The following is an 18,687-nucleotide window of genomic DNA, read 5'->3' as shown; positions in this document are numbered from 1 at the left end:
AGCGCTGACGGAGTGGCTCCCGACCCTGATAAGATCACCGCAATTAAGGAATGGCCAAGCCCCTCCAGCGTAAAAGAAGTGCGGCAGTTCCTCGGGTTGGTAGGCTACTACCGAAGGTTTATTCCCGGTTTCACCAAAAAGGCAGCACCTATGCAGGACCTCCTGATAGGCCAGTCCCGGAAGGCCAAGAACCAGAAGCCGCCCTTCAAATGGGAGGAGCTGGAAGAAGAGTCCTTCCGCCAGCTGAAGATGGCCCTCACGGGGGACGAAATCCTGGCGTACCCGGATTATAGCCAGCCCTTTATCCTCTACACCGACACCAGTAACATCGGGCTAGGAGCCGTACTGTCCCAGATCCAGCAGGGGAAGGAACGAGTAATCGCCTACGCCAGCCGAAAACTGCGACCCACCGAAAGGAACCCCGAGAATTACAGCTCATTTAAGCTAGAGTTCCTGGCCGTAGTATGGGCAGTCACCGAGCGCTTTAAGCATTACCTCGCTTCTTCCCGGTTCACCGTGTACACGGATAACAACCCGTTGACACACCTGGACACGGCAAGACTCGGTGCCCTGGAGCAGAGGTGGATGGCCCGTCTGTCCAACTACGAGTTCACAATCAAATACCGGGCAGGACGCTCCAATACCAACGCGGACGCCCTGTCCAGGATGCCCAACCTGCCGGACGGAGGAGAAGATCCGGAGGGACTGGAAGAAGTTGAACTCCCTGCGTTCCACCGTCATGGGACTATTCAGTATTCCCACCAGGTAAGGAGTAAGCAGACTGCTACGTTGAACCCCTTACCCCACTACAACTGGGCGGAAACGCAAGACAGCGACCCTGCCGTCCGACTGGTGAAGGAGATGCTGACTCGGCCGGAGGCTCGCCTTGAACCAGACGCTCCGGAGGAAGCCAAACAACTATGGGCAGAGAAGAGTCGACTGTTCCTTTACAAAGGGAAGTTGTGCCGCAGAATGGTTAACTCCCGGACGCATGAATTACTCTGGCAAGTAGTGGTGCCACGAAGGGACGCAGCCATGGTGATGGAGGCATACCACGACGGAGCTGGGCACTTCGGGTGGAAGAAGCTGGAGTTCCTGCTGCGCGAGCGGTTCCACTGGGTAGGCATGAGGGGAACCATTGAGAAGTGGTGCAGAGACTGTGGCCCGTGCAACCTGAGAAGGAAGGACCGTGCCAGCCAGAAGACTCCCCTGCAGTCCATCGTCACCCGGCAACCGTTGGAACTGGTAGCCTTGGATCATGTAAAACTGACCCCAAGCAGAAGTGGCTACGTCTACGCGTTAACCATCGTGGATCATTACTCCCGGTTTCTGGTTGTCGTCCCCGTCAAGGACTTAACGGCTCAAACAGCAGCTAGAGCCTTCCAGCAGCACTTTTGCCGTCCACACGGGTACCCGGACCAAGTGCTGACGGACCAGGGACCTGCCTTTGAAGCTGAGGTCTTCCAGGAATTCTGCAATCTGTATGGCTGCCGGAAGATAAGGACGACACCCTACCATCCGCAAACTAATGGACTTTGTGAGAAAATGAACCAGGTGGTAATGGATCTTCTAAAAACGTTGCCCCTGGAAGAACGCAGTCTGTGGCCTGAGAAGTTGCCCGATCTGGTGGACCTATACAACCACATCCCGGTAGGTTCCACCAACTGTACCCCGGCTTACCTAATGAGGGCAAGACCTGGTAAGTTACCTGTTGACCTGGAAATGGGAGTCCTGACACCCGAGGACACTTCACCAGAAACAGACTGGGACACAGAGAGGCAGCAGCAGTACCGGAGAGTACAGGAGAGCGTGGAGCGAAGTCTCTGTCAGGCTAGGGAAAGACAAGAGAAAACTTACAACCAGTATGCTCCCGCTGTTCCCCTGGTACCCGGAGAGCGGGTCTTGAAGAGGAAGAGACGGCTCCACAAGTTGGATGACCAGTGGGAGAAGGACCCGTACACCGTACTGCCCTCAAGCCACGAGAACCCGAAGGTTTGTACCATCAGTAAAGACGGAGGGGAAACCACCGCCATTGTATCCCGGGACCACCTGAAGAAGTGTCCCGAACAACTGAGGAACCCTGAAGAGGAACAAGAAGACCATCGACCCGTAGAGGAAAGGGAAGATATGGTTAGTACTGTGCTCGGGGACTTCCCTCGGCCTTGGACTCAAGTCAATGGTGCAGTTGTGGTACCCGTACTCACCTTCCTCCAACCAGCATCCCAAGCACCTACGGAGCAACAGGTAGAGCTGGAAGAACAGCCGGTCCAGGAGGCAGAAGACTCCACACAGGCAGAACAGGAGGATCAACCCTCTGCTTATAGTGAGCCTGCCGTACCCCTAGTGAGACAAAGAGCCGGTAGACAGCTGCCCAGTTTACCCTTGACAGCTCCTACACCCTGTAGTTCAGGGCCAGACAGTCAGCTCCGTAGGTCCACTAGGGCCACTAGAGGCCAGTTACCCGCACGCTGGAGGATTTGAAGTGTATAAATTGTTTTATTTATGTTTATCTGTGTATTGTTGCTTGTGTATAATTTTGTGTTTCCAGTTATTTTTAGGAATCCTTGGTGGATTTACCGGGAATCCTTGTACATAGTTGGAGCGTAACCCAGGATGGACTAGAGACTGTTAAGGACTCGGGGTAGGACAGACCCCTACCTGGTTACGTCTCCCTGTTTTGGTGAAATGGACACCTTGCTTTCTTCAAAGACTGCACCCGGTTACGGACATGCCGTGACCAGCTTTATGTGTTTCTTATTGTATTGTTATTGTTATATCTTGTTATGTTTTTCTAAAATATGTTTAGTCCCGGAGTACTAAATTTCACTAGGGGGGAATGTGGCACCCCAGGGGTCTGGTTTTCCACAGTAATGTAATGTTATGTCTGAGAGCAGGTGGGAGGTCCTTTGGTCAGGGATCCTGTGCATGCCACACCTCCTGCCCAGTCTTGGGAGGGGAAGAACTTCCCCTGTATAAACCCTGGGCTGAGGCAGGGTTAGGCAGTCAAGGAGAGTAGAGACAAGAAACAGTCACAGGAAGAAACAGCAGAAGCTCAGTGGGAGCAATACTACTACAAGTCAGGGGCTGGCAGCTGCAGAGCTCGCCCTGACTGAGAAGCTTTCTTACCGGACCCGGCGTCCGAGGCTGTGGGGACTAACTCTTACCCAGCAGCAGAAGCCGACCGGCAGGGGATTTCAGGTCCTCAGGCCCAGAAACCCGAAGGCACGGTCCCACGCGTGGGACCAGCACCGCCATCGTGGAGCGGAAGCCATTAGAAGGCCCCGAGTCACCGGCCATACGGGTGAGCACCACACGGTACACTCAGGGACGTGGGCTACTTATATCCGCTTCTAGCAAGGTAGCCAGAAGAGTACAGTCAGTTTGGGAGGCCTACAACTCCGCCTGGCCAGGGGAGATCCCATCTGCTCAAGGACTGACCAGGCCCCGTTCACTAGCAAGTACTCCGGGAGGGTCTATCGTTGTTACCAGTAAAGACCCTGAATTACACCGCACCGTCTCTGAGTGGTTCCTGCTACCCCCATCATCCACATCTGCTGCCCTGAGGCCATACCCCTCCCGTTGGGGGTTATACCATCTACGCTGCACCATCCATCCACCGGCCTCAGCGGACTGTCCTGCAGCGGCAGCTCCATAGCTGCATTCAACGGGTGGCGTAGTCGTCCTGCATCTACCGCTGTTACATCGCCGCTCAGTTTGACTCCCTGGGCACGGACCGGGTCACCGCCACAAGACTACAACCCTCAAGAGATCCGGCTCCGGGTAAGCTCCCGCGTGCGCAACGCAGCGCGACACAGGCCCAGGGGCGCGTCACTAGCACGGCTTTATTGACATTGGCACTTTAACGCTTTGCATTGGGATTCTCCGGTTGCAGGGTATACCTGCCGAGAATGTTGGACTTTTCTATGAGGTCATTCAGAAAACACAGTGTAAAGCTAATTTGAATGTCATTCTTTAGTTTGGCATGGATATTTTCCATTTTATTTTGCATTACATTTCCATATAATGACAGCACAGCATCTATATGTTAGCGAATTTTATATTAATTTCAAAAGTTAGAACAATATACAGAAATTGCTGGAAGTTCAGATTCTTATAGGAAGCACTTTAATGGGGTTTTCCAGTTTTAGATATGTGCACATCCACATCCGCATGCACCTGGATGCGGTTTAAGACCAATGTAGGTCCTGGAGATGGAATCTGCATCCTCTCTTTTGGCCGTAAATACCCATATCCATATCCATTTGTTACATCAACTTCTTTGAAAAGCTGGCCATGTATGTGGATGATGCACACTGAATGGGAATAAGTCGTATTATATATACACCCCAGGGATGGCGCTGGTAATATACATATGAGCTTCCTCTGCAGTGTCAGGTTCTAACAGCTCAGGTCCTCTGCAACGTCAGGTTCTAACAGCTCGGGTCCTCTGCAACCGCCAGCTCTAATCCCCGCAGGTTAACCCATCAGATGTCACGGCCAATAGCAACCCCAGAGGAGTTAGTCAGAAAGAGAGTGAGGGCCTAATCACAGAGTGCTGGGGTCTTAAGTATGATCTCTAGGTCTGCCATATCCCAAAACTTATTAGATCCTATTAGTTATCCCCACTCTGTACTATAAACCTTAATTTAAAAAATAAAAAAATAAAAATAATGGCATAATTTTCAGTTTTTGTTCATCCTGCGTAACAAAAAGAGAAGTAATCAAAACTTGTATGTATCCAAAAATGGTAAGGAAAAATCTACATCTTTTTACCCAAAAAATAGTCTGGTATACAGGTCTGCTGACAAAAAAATGTAATTAAAAATGAGTTAACATTATACGTACCCCATATTGGTGCCACTGATAAATACAACTCAACCTGCAAAAAAAAAGCCCTCATAGAGCTGAAAACAAAGAATATTGCTTTTGGAATACAACAATAAAAAAAAGCTTTTCGGTCCTCAAAGGGGTCATTATAAGTGCTTTAAAAAACAAGCAATTTTGCAATTAACCTGTTATCAACACTACTCTTTATTTTTCATTTTATTCTTGACTGCTCTTTTCCTTCGGTTATCGGTGACAGCTCCAGTCTATTAGTGGTGATGGATCTCGTCGGCAAGGAGAGCAGCGCTTACTGGCTCTTTGATATAGAACTAGTGTAGCACCCTGAGGACTCGGCTGCTACAGGGGTATTGCACCTCGACCCAGAGGTGTGGTATTCCACTCCCGGGTAAGGATGGAGTGTGGAACTGAGCTTAGTAGGCTGCATGCACTACATACATCCCATTTCCGGGGGACAGAACAACGGTACTCCCACCAGTATATGTGCAGGTACGACAGCGTCTGTCCCTGGCTGGAGTGGGAGGGGGGTGGAACATCCCAGTAGTGTAGGGGCAGATAGGGGGAGTAGTCTGGGTAAAGCTAGGAGCCCATTGGGTGCTGGTCACCTGGGTTCACACATAGAGGGAGAATATAAGGTGGGCACCATCTTAGAATAGGGTCTTTAGTCAGAGAGAGGAGGAGCAGAGCAGAGGAGCTCAGCCAGGAGGGCTGACAGGGAGCTGTGGCTCCGGCTGGGCCCAGCTCCAGAGCAAAGCCTGCAGTGAAGAGAGAGAGGAGGAAGAAAGGCCCAGAGAAGCAGAGACAGAGGGAACCCTAAGATCCCAGAATCAGACCAGAAAGGGTGAAGGGTTGGCAGAAGAGGGCACCGGATCCCAAGCTGGCGGAGGCAGAAGTAACCCTTAACCAGGAACCGGAGGTCGTGGGCAAGTTTTGCCACGACCCTCACCATAACCACCAGGAAGGCACACCACGAGTAGGGCCAGGGAAGCCAGAGAAGGTTCAACCACTAAGAGGCCCGAGGGAGCTGGACAAAGGTGGATCCCTGGTGGGGACGGCCAGGAGAAAGAGAGTGAGAGTAACTGCCTGGGGGTTAGCCGAGTCCCGCACCTGGTGGACGCAGCACGGCTCGGGTGGTCACTCAAGGCCAGAGTGACTAAAGCAACATCAGTGAGTAAAAACCCTGAAACTGCATCTCCTGACTCTGCCTCTCCTTCCTGCATCATCACAACCCCCATCATCCACACCTGCTGCCCTGAGGCCATACCCCTCCCGTTGGGGGTTATACCATCACTGCTGCACATATACCACCGGCCTCAGCGGACTGCTCTGCAGCGGCGGCTTCAAAGCCGCACTCAACGGGTGGCGTAGTCGATCAAATTAACATCTACTGCCATAGACTGCCACTTAGTTTGACACCCTGGGCACAGACCGGGTCACCGCCACAAGGACTACTACCCCCATACAGATCCGGCTCCGGGTATCCCTTGAACATGGCCCAGGGGGTGCGTCAACTTTGGCGTAGTCGGCAGGATAACGTGCCCGCAACCACCGGGTACTGCGTGCCTGAAGAAAAGTTCATATTTACCGTAAAAAGAAGTCTCCCGCCAATTCCGGAGGGTCCCCGCCATCGGACGCCATCTCGGATCGGTTCCCGCCATTTGCCCGTCATCTGCAGTCTTTTCCCGCCATCTGCAGTGTTTCCCGCCACTGGGAAGCGATTCCCGCCATCTAAGAAGATTTCCCGCCCTGGCAGAGCGGACGCCATTATGGGCGTGCCAGAGGGTGACAAGAGGCCACCTCCCATCGTGGGCCAGGACCAAGAATGGCGCCAAAAACGAAGACCGCCCCCACCAGCAGAGACTGCAATGATTGAGATGTCCGTCAGCGTGGGGGGTCTGCCCCTGGAACTGACAATCACCAAGTTACCCCAGGACCGCCCTCAGTATGGGCGTATACAGAACAAAACAGAGAAGATGGGAGCAGCTTGGAGGAGTCTAGAGAGAACACACCCGGAGATGGAGGGAGAGTCAGGCAGCACCGACCCTGTGGTCAGGAGCCTGTTGCAGGCCGCCACTCCAGAAGGCCTGCTGGAGATCCTGGCGCAGCTCCCCGGAGATCGGGAGCGTGCACAGACCGCGCTGGAGGGCCTCGCACGGAAGATGGCCCGGGTACAGCAGGAAGCGCTGGCGGAGTGGAGCAAGGAGATGGCCCAGCAGGCTGGAACCCGCCAGCGAGGCCCGCCACCCACGACAAGGAGCATGTCCGCCTCTGAGGAAGGTGCAGGAGGGACGACGGCCGGAGACGACGCCGCGGAGGGAGTTGAAGAAAAGGGAGCAGGTAATGGGGACGACAACACCCCGTGCCCGATGGTCGCAAGCCTGCCCCAGCTCCCCGTCGCAGAGCCCGAGACCCCACTCACCACTCACGTTGCTGCATCGTCACCGCTCCGAGCTAGGCCTCAAGCGGCAGGAGCCGCGGCCACGCCCCCTGCTACGTCATGCGCCTCGACTCAGAGCGCGGCCAAGCAAGAAGCGCCCCCGGCCTGGTCGCAAGGCCAAGTACCCCCGGGCGCCGCCGTCTTCACAGCGCCCTCTACCTCCATCATGCCACCGGCCTGGTCGCAAGGCCTGGTAGACCCGGGCGCCGCAGCCTTTAAAGCGCCCTTTGTGTTCAGGCTACCTTCGGCCTGGACGCAAGGCCAGGAGTCCCTGGGCGCCGCAAACACCACAGCGCCCTCTGCCTCCACAGCACCCCGTCTGGGCGAAGACCGCTCCGCACAAAACACCACCCAGGATGGGCTGCTCTTCGTGTGGCCACCTGAATATATTCACCCTCGATTCCGGAGGGAACGGCCTCTGGATGAGCCTCTAATTCCGGCTCCTGCGCCCGCCAAACTCGATCCGCTTCCGTTGGAGGACGCCCAATTTGAGTGGGACCCTACCGGTGAGGACCTGATGGGATTCACCGAGGAGACCCGGGCAGCCGCAGCCCAGCGTACGGAGTGCTGCCGGCAACAATTGGAGGTTTTTGCTAAGGAGCGACGAGAGAGGCGGGTCCGCGAGGAGCGGCTCCAAGTCCAGAGCGCCGAGCAAAAGCGCCGGGCCCGCAGAAACCCCCGAACTGCCCACGGTCCCCGTGCCAGCGGGACTGTAATAAAATTCCAAATGGAGCACGGGTGGGGTTTTATACGGGACCACAGAACCCCCGGCGACGTCTTTGTCACCCGCAGAGACGTAGAAAGCCATCTGCCGGAGGGACACAGAGGTCGTGACCTTTACCTGGGTGATGAGGTCACCTTCACCCGGCACCAGTGTGCCAAAGGACCCTATGCCCTTCATGTACATCGCCTGACTGAGGAGGAGCTGCGGTGTGAGGAGGAACAAGAGGACCCGGACGGGTCTGAAGATTACCCTCAGGCAGGAGCAGGAGGACGTCGCCACTGATGTACAGTAGGAGCACTGTAAATAGTTACCCGTGAAGGTACAATAACTGTTGCCAGTAAGATATAGTCCCCGTTGGGACCAGTGAACTGTTCCAGTGTGTCCCATCTCCCCACAGGCTGAGGACTGTGAGCAGCCATCCCTTTTCCCCACTGGCCGAGGACTGAGAGCGGCCATATACCTTGTAAATAGTTGCGCTTCTTAAAGCGCCCCCTACTGGTTTTATAAGGAACTGTGTTTTTCCCAGAAGAGACTGTTGCACTTTACCCGGTCACAAGTTGCACCGTGGCCGGAGGAACAAGAATGTTAATAATGAAAAGTTTTATATGAAGAGTTTTATGCTGCTGATAATATATATAGTGTTTTATATGTTTATGATGTTTTGAAAAAAAAATTGTATGTTTTTGGATATTTTATTCTTTTACAGCCCGAGGACGTGCTGTGATTTACCAGGGGGGAATGTAGCACCCTGAGGACTCGGCTGCTACAGGGGTATTGCACCTCGACCCAGAGGTGTGGTATTCCACTCCCGGGTAAGGATGGAGTGTGGAACTGAGCTTAGTAGGCTGCATGCACTACATACATCCCATTTCCGGGGGACAGAACAACGGTACTCCCACCAGTATATGTGCAGGTACGACAGCGTCTGTCCCTGGCTGGAGTGGGAGGGGGGTGGAACATCCCAGTAGTGTAGGGGCAGATAGGGGGAGTAGTCTGGGTAAAGCTAGGAGCCCATTGGGTGCTGGTCACCTGGGTTCACACATAGAGGGAGTATATAAGGTGGGCACCATCTTAGAATAGGGTCTTTAGTCAGAGAGAGGAGGAGCAGAGCAGAGGAGCTCAGCCAGGAGGGCTGACAGGGAGCTGTGGCTCCGGCTGGGCCCAGCTCCAGAGCAAAGCCTGCAGTGAAGAGAGAGAGGAGAAAGAAAGGCCCAGAGAAGCAGAGACAGAGGGAACCCTAAGATCCCAGAATCAGACCAGAAAGGGTGAAGGGTTGGCAGAAGAGGGCACCGGATCCCAAGCTGGCGGAGGCAGAAGTAACCCTTAACCAGGAACCGGAGGTCATGGGCAAGTTTTGCCACGACCCTCACCATAACCACCAGGAAGGCACACCACGAGTAGGGCCAGGGAAGCCAGAGAAGGTTCAACCACTAAGACGCCCGAGGGAGCTGGACAAAGGTGGATCCCTGGTGGGGACGGCCAGGAGAAAGAGAGTGAGAGGGAAGCTCAGGACCACGCTCCGGAACTGCCTGGGGGTTAGCCGAGTCCCGCACCTGGTGGACGCAGCACGGCTCGGGTGGTCACTCAAGGCCAGAGTGACTAAAGCAACATCAGTGAGTAAAAACCCTGAAACTGCATCTCCTGACTATGCCTCTCCTTCCTGCATCATCACAACCCCCATCATCCACACCTGCTGCCCTGAGGCCATACCCCTCCCGTTGGGGGTTATACCATCACTGCTGCACATATACCACCGGCCTCAGCGGACTGCTCTGCAGCGGCGGCTTCAAAGCCGCACTCAACGGGTGGCGTAGTCGATCAAATTAACATCTACTGCCATAGACTGCCACTTAGTTTGACACCCTGGGCACGGACCGGGTCACCGCCACAAGGACTACTACCCCCATACAGATCCGGCTCCGGGTATCCCTTGAACATGGCCCAGGGGGTGCGTCACTAGCAAGCGCTGCTTCAGGGTCCCTGCGCTCCTCCAATGCTGCAGAGGCTAAGTCGCCCCTGCCTGCAGCATTGGAAAGCGCACAGTACAGGCAAGCAGCACAACCATGCCAGTGGACCAAACTGTCAATCATCAAGAGTACCCCGCCCCCGACAAGCTGGAAACAGGAAGATTGGGGAGCAGTGTGCTCCTGAAGATTAAATGAGACAACCCTTTTAAGGCTAAAACAGGCTTGGTACTTAAGGAATTAAAGTCTATAGAATTTCTGTTCTTTCATGTATTTAACAAAGACTTCAATGTAACCTCTACATCCTTTCCATTTTACAGCCATTTTGCACTAGTAAAGGATGATCAGGGAACAAACCCCCCTGCCTATCAGGCGTTTCCTATTAATATGATAAATATTTTTCATATGAATATCCCTTTAAATGTTGCTTATCCATTGAAGATCATTCAACAGTTTTTATATGTTGCTTCCAGTCTCCAGAGCTGCATTTAGAATTCTGCTGCCTGCTAATTGCTATTTGCGTTTGGTCAGCATTGGGCAGTGACATGCAACTTGAGTTCCTATAATGTAACACAAATTCCCATATGTGACTTTCCAAATCACATAAAAGTTGGTAAGGTATTAGTATATATAGCCTAGTAAAGTAACAAACAAACTGATGAGTATTTGTAGAATTATTATTTTACCTAAAGCAGAAATGCGACTGTAACCCGACTCCTAAATACAGTATATCAATGCATATTTATTGTTACTTAAAGCTGATCTGTCACCAGATTTCACAATACAAGCTGCATACATTATCAAATAGATCTGTTAGACCTGATGAGACTGGTGTATTTGCTTTGAAAATGGACACCAGAATGGCAGTTTAATTCTGAAAAGATGCACATTTATAAGTCCAGCCAGAATGAAAATGTGCATTTTAATATTAGGAAGGGAAAAGTTTTTATATATATTATGCAGCCATTCTGACATGGATTATCAAAGTAAGTACACCAGCCTGTAAGAGATCAATTTAACAATGTATGTGGTCATTACTGTGAAATCTGGTGACAGATCTGCTTTAAAAAAAATGAAAATCCATTTTTAGCCAGATGTGGATGCATATTAGATGCCTTAAATGTGGCACTTACATGGTGTGATGTCATCAGCTGGTAGCCAATCAGGTGTCTCAGTCTGATTTTCTCCATGTCACATGATGCAGTCTCACATACACACTAATATAGACATGCTGCAGCTGTATACCCCTCCTCAAAGATTTAGTCTAGATGGATTTTCTGGAGTGATTCCAGCCGGCAAACCAGTAAGAACCAGTGCACTAAAAACAAGTTTTTCTCACCAGTACTGGACACATTAGGAGCATGTTCTTCGTAAATATCAAAGAAACCCCAGTGAGAAGAGAGATAGTGAGAGAGAGGGATTTTCCAGCTGAAAAGTTCGAGTCCCCATTATTTTCAATGGGGTTTGGGTTCTGTTTTACGTTCAGGTACAGTTCTGGTACCCGAACTGAACTTTGAAATAAAGTTTGGATTGGGTACCAGAACCCAAAACTTCCACAGGTCCGCTCATCCCTTCTCTTCTGCGCTCCATTACATCTCACTTGGCTCTTGTGGTTTTTTAGCTCTTCTCCAGTCATTAAGGTAAAAACTGTTGCGCTCGCACCCAGACTGACTGGCGTGAGCGTGATTAGTGATCCCACTGTACCATGAACCGAGGAGTGCCTGGAGGGGCGTAACTAAGTATCAACCCGATCCGACTAAGGTCGCACGGTGGCTCAGTCGACTCCGTGAACCAGGGAGGAACCGAGCAGAGGGACCAGGTGCTACTCCAGGTCAGACCCCGGTCACAGCTGTTGACCCACACCGGGGAATGCAGGAACAGGCAGGTTAAACAGGCATATTGACTGGTGGGTACTGGCAGGCACGGCTGGTATGCAGACAGGTGGATGTTGACAGGCACGGCTGGTATGCAGACAGGTGGGCACTGGCAGGCACGGCTGGCATGCAGACAAGTGGGCACAGGCAGGCCCGGCTGACATGCAGACAGGCGGGAACTGGCAAGTAGGAACGTAGGTAGGATAGGGACCAGTACAGACTGGGATACAGGAACAGAGCCGCAGGTGCGGTGGACAGCAGAGCGGAGCGAAACCGCAGATGCGGTGAACAAGCAGAGCAGAGCGAAACCGCCAGAGCGGTGAACAAGCAGAGCGGAGCGGAACCGCAGATGCGGTGATCAAGCAGAGCAGAACCGCTGGAGCGGTGAGCAAACAGAGCAGGGTGAAACCGCAGATACGGTGAACAAGCAGAGCGGAGCAAAACCGCAGGTGCGGCGAACAAGCAGAGCGGAGCAAAACCGCCGGAGCGGTGAACAAGCAGAGCGGAGCGGAACCGCAGCTGGGGTGAACAAGCAGAGCGGAGCAAAACCGCCGGAGCGGTGAACAAGCAGAGCGAGGAAAACCGCAGGTGCGGCGAACAAGCAGAGCGGAGGAACACCGCAGGTGTGGTGAACAAGCAGAGCGGAGCAAAACTGCCGGAGCGGTGAACAAGCAGAGCGGAGCGGAACCGCAGGTGCGGAGAACAAGCAGAGCGGAACCGCAGGTGCAGTGAACGAGCAGCGCAGAACAGAGCAGAAGGTGCAGGCAGACAGGACAGGGCTCTGTTCACATGGAACAGACTGGAAAATACAGGAAGATGGTTAGAACACAGGAGGTAGATACGGAGGAAGGGAAAGGGGACAAGCAGAACCAGATACACACAAGGTACTTACAATGAAGTAGCGAGTGGACACAAAACTCACAAACAGAAGTACAGAGACAACGAGTTGGAGTTAGGTGCAGGTTCACACACTGCAGGAAAAGGGAAGGTTCGGACATAGAGACAAACAGGTAACGGGCAAGGACACTGTTCAGACAGGAACTGAACCGGGAACAAGATACAGGAATGAGCCTGGGAACTCAGCCCCTAGGGTGGCGGAAACAGACTAGAAGTCAGAGATACAGATAGCAGCCCTGGGTACTCAGCCCCCAGGGTGGCGGAAACAGACTAGAAGTAACAGGTACAGGTAAAGGCCCTGGGTACTCAGCCCCCAGGGTGGCGGACAGACTAGAGACAGGACAGGACAGGACCTGGAAACTAATAGTTGCAGAGAACACAGACTGTAAGAAAGTGTTGCTCAGGCACCTCCTACTGGGTGGAAGGGGTTTAAGCATCCAGTGACTCACAGCAATAGGCTGGGGACGCATTAGGACTGTGCACCCAGTAGCTATAAGAAACAAGCAGAAAGCCGCACCGACGCCCTAAGCAATCAGAAAAGAGACATGGACACAGCAGGTAGTGAAACAAAGAGTGCAGCATGGACTGACAGGTAAGATTGCAGTCTTGCATGTTGGGAGGTGGTGCACCATGCAAGCACGCCGCCAGGGATGTTACAAAAACTGTCGTGGTCATTAGGGGGTTAAAAATTACAGCTACGTTCCTTATTGGTTGAAATGGTAATCCTAGAAACAGTGCGGTGCTTTAGTTTTGTACATCTAATCCTTTTAAGCAAGTGAGCAGTTATGTTTACTACAGAGTCATAAAATTCCAGATTTTCACAATCCTCCTTTTATCTCCCCTCTCCTGAACGACCACCTCCTATCAGTCTTTATGCAGAAAAATATCGATTGAAAATTAAATCTAGAGGCAAATTCATTGTGACTGGATTTCATACAGCATTCTTGATCAAAATTACGCCAGAACATGATGCGGCAAATTTTTTTCAGAGATGCAGACTTTTTCAGAGATGCAGACTTCTTAATAAATTTGGAGCTAGTTCTATACCAAAAATCAATATCTGAGCCAGCATAGATTTCCTCTTTAACCAGATCAAGACTGGGCCATTTACCCTCCTCATTCCTGACCAGGCACATATTGTTTTTTTTTTTCCCTACATGTGGTTTAAAGAGCTATAAACACTTTTCTCGTTTGCATATTCAAATAATCTTTGCGTCTTTTTTCCGTGATACACGGGGCTTCATTTTTATATCACTGTCACATTCTCTCTTTTTTATGATACCAGTGGAAAAATAAGGGAAGTAAACATCTGTTTTTCCCATTTTTTTATGACCACACTGGACTGCTAAAATACATTTAAAAATGTTTCCCTATTCTGTAACAAATATTTTTATATATTGGACACAAGGTGGAGGTGAATTACCTGACTGTGTCCACCTGTAAAAAAACAGAAGAAAATCCATGGAAATCTGCGATGGGAGGGAGAAATCATACACTTTTCAGCAACAGTGTTTGTACAGATCTCTTATAGGTTGTGGAAGTAGAAATCAGTGCTGGAATGAAGTAGTGCTGATATATGAGAGCTAGTGAAGACTAGTGATGAGCGAATATGTTCGAAATCCGTTCTCAAATGTTAAATTCGGCACGAATATGGCACATTCGGATTCGTGTGCAGGTTATCAAGCTTTTTGCGCAAAATTCAGCAAAAGTTGGCCCCAAACAATAACATATCTGGTTTCCTGCACTGCCATGCGAGTGCCGTCCAATTTTCACGCACCCATCTCCTTGACACCCGACAATTCATTATCCGCGTACTGTAAAATCACAGCGGTACCTGACATAATAGAATAGAGAGAATAGCTATACATACATAGGATAGTTATATAGAAAGATGTCAGTGACATATATAATTAGAACAGTGTGTTGCTTACTGTACATGTCATTTATTGCTAAATTAAAAAAAATGTCATGGGGTCCCCCGTAATTTTACACACCAGCAGAGGTTAAGCGGACAGCTGTGGACAGATGTTTCTAACCTGAGAAGGAGGTAATACCCATGGAGCTTACCAGACTATTAATATGAGCCCCAGCCATTTCTGGGGCAGCTGAGGACTGGTGCTTGTAGTCTGGGAGGGGGCCAATATTGATGGCCCCTTATTAGGCTATTAATATCAGCCCCCAACTGTCTGCCTGACCTTTGTTGGCTGTTAAAATAGGGGGACCTCACGTCAATATTTGTTGGGGGGGGGGGTCTCATTTTAATAGCCAGTAAAGGTTAAGTATGCAGCTGGGGGCTGATATTAATAGCCTAGGAAGCTCCATGGGTTTTACCACCTTCCCAGGCCACAAATATCTGCCCACAGCTTTCCGCTTAACTTCTCCTGGTGTGTAAAATTACGGGGGACCCCACGCCATTTTTATTTTTTTTGAAGTTTAGCAATAAATTATATGTACAGTAAGCAACACAGTCACTGTACTAATTATATATGCCACTGACTAACTATTCTATGTATGAATGTATAGCTATTCTCTCTATTCTATATTGTCGGGTGCCACTGTGATTTTACAGTATGCGACTGATGAATTGTTGGGTTTTAAGGAGACGTGCGTGAAAATCAGACGGCACTCGCATGGTCCAAGTGCCGTGCAAATTTTTTCACGCACCCATTCACTTGCATTGGCGAGACTCGTCCGAGATACGCAATATGCAGCATGCTGGGATTTTTTTTTGCTCAGTACGATTTCAGCTGAGAAAAAAATCACAGAGGAGATGTCACTCATAGAATCAGATTGATCAGAGTGCAATCCGATTTTTTATTGGATTGCATTCGTCCATTTTTCTCGCATATGAGTATGAGCCTGTAAAGCGATGTCCCACTTTTCTTTTTTCAAATGTGTTTAATTATCTCCAAAAAGCATTCATTGCTTTACTAAAATGCATCAAAAAACGCATGTAAAAAATGCATGCAAAAAACACACCAAAAACTCTGCAGCAAAGTGAATGGGAAACATGAAGTGTCATGCACACATTGAGTATTTTTGACTTGCAGATTTGGTGCAGAAAATAATCATCAGCATGTCAATTCTCTGTGCGTTTTATGCCTGCGTTTTTCACCCATTAAATGCACTGAAAAAACGCAGGCAAAAAACGCAGCAAAACTGCACAGAGAACTGACAGGCTGATGATTATTTTCAGCTCCAAATCTGCAAGTCAAAAAATATTCAACGTGTGTGACGCGCCCCCTGGGGCAATGGGGAACTCGGCAGCCGGGCCTTTGGATGCCGGTGGGGGATATCACGGTGGCTGACCCGGTCCGTGGCCCAGGGCGGTCACCCAAAAGGGGAATTATTTATAGGGGATTTGTAAAGTGTTCGTGACGCCACCTGTGGAATACGGCTAAAGGGAGCCGCCGCTGCGGAGCAGTCCTAAGGCAGATGGTAGGGCAGCTTGTGATGGAACGGCTCCACACAGGTGGAGCGGGCCTCAGGGCAGCATGGGGTAATGGATGGTGGTACAGGGGAGAGACGGCCAGGGCGGTTCAGGAAGAAATGACGGACACTCACACGGGGGTTCGCTTCGGTACCTTTACTGGTGTAGATGCAGGTATGGTCCAGGGTACTCGGTAGGCAGGGTGCACTTCTGGACTCTCCCCAGTGAGCGGATATAGGGCCTCCTGATCTGTTGCTTCCACTTGCTAAGCTTCTGACCTGCCAGGAGCTAGGCCTGGCTTAATTACTGTCTCTCTCTCTTGCACATGCTGACCTGGTGGTAGTGCTTTCTCTTGGAGATCACTCTCCCTGGACGCTGGGGCCTCCATGACTCCTAGCCCTGGTACAATAGTCAGCGTTGGTCGGCCTGGGAGTTGTAGTCCTCCAGGTATCCGGTGGTCCCTACTGGGTGTGAAGGTCCCTGTAGGCGCGGACCCGGTGTCCGGTGTATATTTCGGGGTGAGCCTGGTACGCTCCTCTGCCCCCTTAACTCCTCTCTCCTTTCCTCCTTGCCGTCGGCCACACTCAGGGCCCTCACTACGGCAGCAGCAGACGAGCTGCGTCTTTGCTGCTCTCAGCGCCAGCACGCTCTCAGACTCCCTCTCAGTATGACTGAACTAACTCACTGTCTGACTCTAAACTGAGCTGCCTGGCTCCACCCTCCATATATATATCCCTAAAAGGCTCCCTCTGCTGGTCTGAGGTGGTAGGGTGGAGGTGTATGAATGTAATGAGGGCCTCTTGTGGAGAAGTCCATCCATGCACCCTACTGGGTTCTGTGGCACCTGTGCGGAGCAGGGCGCCACATTCCCCCCTAGTACAATTCAGTACTCCTGGACTGAAGCATTTTTGCAAAACAGGTTAACAATAATAATAATTATAATAACAGTTATGAATAACATTAATTCAGTTACAGTAAGTCCCGTAACCTGGTGTCCATTTCACCGATGAAGGAACATGAGGGACCCGCTTGAAAACCCTCAACGTAGGCCCTGGGCGTGGCTACAGGGCATATGTGATCCAGGTGCTGGACCATGTCTTCGGCCACGTCAAACGGGTTTTTGTTCTGTGGTAAGGGAGTGCAATTATGCACATGGACAGTTTTTGGGCTGCTCACAGTCTTCAGCCTACGAGTCTTTATACCCTAACGGGTAACTAAATAAACACATATTAATTTTCAGTTTATACAATAAACAATAACAGTAGGCAATACCCAACTGGGTAACTATTTACACTGCAGGTATTTATAACTTATTCCTTATACCTGGCAGGGACCTGGCCTTTTGTGCTGCGTGTTGACCTACGTAGTACTGGGTTGCTGTTGATGTTTGTGTTTGCACTGGCTGCTACCCTGTCAGATCTACGTGTGGGTAAATTGTAGAACTGTCTTAACCTCTCTATGGGACTGGCAAGTACACTGGTTACTGGGCCTTCTGGCTCTGCTTCTACCGGTGATCCTTCTTCCGGGGATTCTTCCTGAGCAGGCTCTTCTGGGGCACTTACAGGTCTTTCTTGCAGTGGAGGGTCTTCTTGTCGCAGAGTGCATCTTCTTACAGTCGCCACTGTACTTACGAGAGCTTCAATCAGCAAGATATCTTGAGTAAACAGTATTTACTTCATACTGGTTAAACATGAGATACAATTCAGTGTCATACAGTCCGTGTGCTGCTGACATAACACATTCAGGAAAAGAAAGAAAAAACACAGGAAGTAAAAACAACCAACAATTGAGAGCTTTCCTCCCACCATTTTACAGCAAGCATATAACTTTACACACTATCGCCATCTGCTGTCTGGTTAGTATAAAGTCCTCCTTTCACTTATAATAAGTCCTAATCTGTTGTCTATGCCAACACCCTTTCTCAACAGTAAGGACTTATTCAATCAAACCCAACTTTTTTATTAGTCTCTGGTGTTTATCAGCATTCAACGCCTTCGTAAAGATGTCTGCTGTCATTTCTTCAGTAGGACAATACTCTAACTTCAAGACTCCTTGTTCCTGATGATCTCTCAAGAAATGATATTTTACATCAATATGCTTGGTTCTTGGATTGACTCTTTCCATCTGAGCAAGAACAAGACATCCTTGATTGTCCTCTTTCAGTTTTGTTGGTTCCAACTGTGGTTGTCCTAATTCTGTCAACAATTGTCTTAACCACAGTACTTCTTGACTCGCATGTGCTGCGGCAACATATTCTGCTTCTGTTGAAGATAGTGTCACAATTGACTGTTTCTTACTTGTCCAACTTATTGGTCCACCTGAGAGAAAAAAATATGTCCACTGGTAGATCTTCTGTCAGTTGGATCTCCAGCCCAATCTGCATCAACATATCCTGTTAAAATGCAATTATCACTTGTAGGTAATTTCAGCTTAACATTGCTAGTTCCTTTCAAATAACGCATTACTCTCTTCACGGCATTCCAATCAGTTTTATTTGGTTTTGATACCTTTCTACTCAG

Source organism: Phyllobates terribilis, unplaced genomic scaffold (genome assembly GCF_046119375.1).
Source record: "Phyllobates terribilis strain yellow unplaced genomic scaffold, ASM4611937v1 Scaffold_3__8_contigs__length_932513732, whole genome shotgun sequence".
Classification (NCBI taxonomy): Eukaryota; Metazoa; Chordata; class Amphibia; order Anura; family Dendrobatidae; genus Phyllobates; species Phyllobates terribilis.
Note: the sequence above shows the minus strand (reverse complement) of the source record.